This window comes from Priapulus caudatus, unplaced genomic scaffold, assembly GCF_000485595.1.
Source record: "Priapulus caudatus unplaced genomic scaffold, Priapulus_caudatus-5.0.1 Scaffold979, whole genome shotgun sequence".
Taxonomy (NCBI): domain Eukaryota; kingdom Metazoa; phylum Priapulida; class Priapulimorpha; order Priapulimorphida; family Priapulidae; genus Priapulus; species Priapulus caudatus.
The window spans coordinates 91,814-93,723 of record NW_014578040.1 but is presented as its reverse complement, the minus strand read 5'-3'; positions in this window follow the sequence as shown (position 1 = coordinate 93,723).

Sequence of the window (1,910 nt, the reverse complement as noted above, 5' to 3'; positions counted from 1 at the left end):
GAAAAGTAAAAATATTGCCCCCTAGTTCCCGATTAGGAGCAGTGTTCCGGATTTAGGGGGGGTCTCTAAGGCAGGAAAAACCCACAAAAAGCCCGTGAAAGGGGGGTTCAGAAATTTTGGCAGTCCTGAGATAGGGTGCTTTCAAAGGGAGGGAACGAGCATATGCGTACCCTAAATAACACTGAGTGGGGGGCCCGGGGACCCTTCAGTCTCCAGGGAGACGCAGGTCGTTGGTGAATTTCCTCCAAGGTGGTTTCCTGCACAACCTTGTGGATCCGGATTGGGAATTCTCAATCCTATTGGTGGAGGTGGATGCGGCTAAAGCCAATATGGCGGCGTGTGAAATCGGGTAATCAGTGCTCGCTGTTGGGTATCGCCCGCGCTGCGATTATGATTGACAGGTCGTGCGATCGAGAAACATTCGCGATGCTTTGTTTGCGTTATGCTGCGTTTATACTATCGATTTTTGTCAGCAAATCGTACCGGTTTCAAGTGCATTCCAACACAATCGGCTGAAATTCGATTGTGTTGGAGTCGGAGTCGGGCCGAGTTGGAGAAATCTCCAACTCGGCGACCTGACTCCGACTCGACTCCGACTCCAACACAATCAAATTTCAGCCGATTGCGTTGGAATGCACTTGAAATCGGTACGATTTGCTGACAAAAATCGATAGTGTAAACGCAGCTATATGATCGAGTGATGGGGATCAGATGGGTCCGTCCCAGATACATGTTCGTGTACGTAATTAACTGTTTGTACATGCTACTGAAGCATCAACTCTCACATGATTTCTTAGCTACGAAAAAAACTTACAGCTCTTGATGGTAAAACCTGTCTCTACGAGCTGCACGCGACCCAAATAGGTCGTTTCTGTTTTAGGAGGAAACGGGACCAAAAACTCACGTGAATAGAGAGCGGAATATATCTTATCTTAGTAATGTTACAAGTCAATACAGTGGAGTCGAGACTAGCATGCATATAATATAAATAATATTGTGATTAAGTAGTAAGTGTGCGGAAGAAACGGGATAAACGGACATCAAGATCACCTTTTCTCCTATCGACGACTTAAAAATACCTCCTCCACCGATAAACTTGAATCCTCTTCTTTGACTAGCTACAATTACCCAAGTTGTACATATTTTCATTTAAAAAAATCAGACCTATTTCCTAGCGACAATACCAATGCAGTTCTTATTTCCCATAATTGACATTCCATCCAACAGATGGCACTAGTGGCTAGTGTCTGTTTAGATTTGTCCCGTGCGTTGCAGCGCGTGAATGTTTGCACGCAATAGAGACTGGAAACCAAACTCTGTTTGCATGCTCCAGTCGTTTCTGAAGTACATTAAAATATGCACCACTTCACTGCTTCAAAGCTCTGCCATTTTTTTCTGCAGTTCGTTAAATTGCCGAAATGCAAAACTGTCATTAGCATCATATATGTCAAGCGATCACTGGGAATACACAAAAACTCGTCAAACCTCATAAACTTGAAAAATCATGCAACGCTTCGAGCCGATTTGCCGACACGACACGATACGCGTACGCTGTCCGCACCAAGGGCACAAGGTCACATGCCTTTAAGAACCAATCAGAATCCTGTAAGCGTACCAGCTGTTTACCAATCACGATCGGTACCAGTGTCACCTGACCACGAGAACAAACTTGGCTTCAGTTACGCGCGCTTAAAAAAAACCGAGAACGTTCGACAGAATTTGCAAGGTGAATAGGTTCGCTATCTGGTTCTCACTTCTCTCATTTCTCTCTCTCGTTTTGTCTCTCTCTCACACACACACACATACACTCTCTCTCTCTCTCTCTCTGCCTCTTTCTGCCTCACTCACTCTCTCTCTCTCACTCACTCTCTCTCTCTCTTTCTCTCTCACTCACTCTCTCTCTCTCTCTT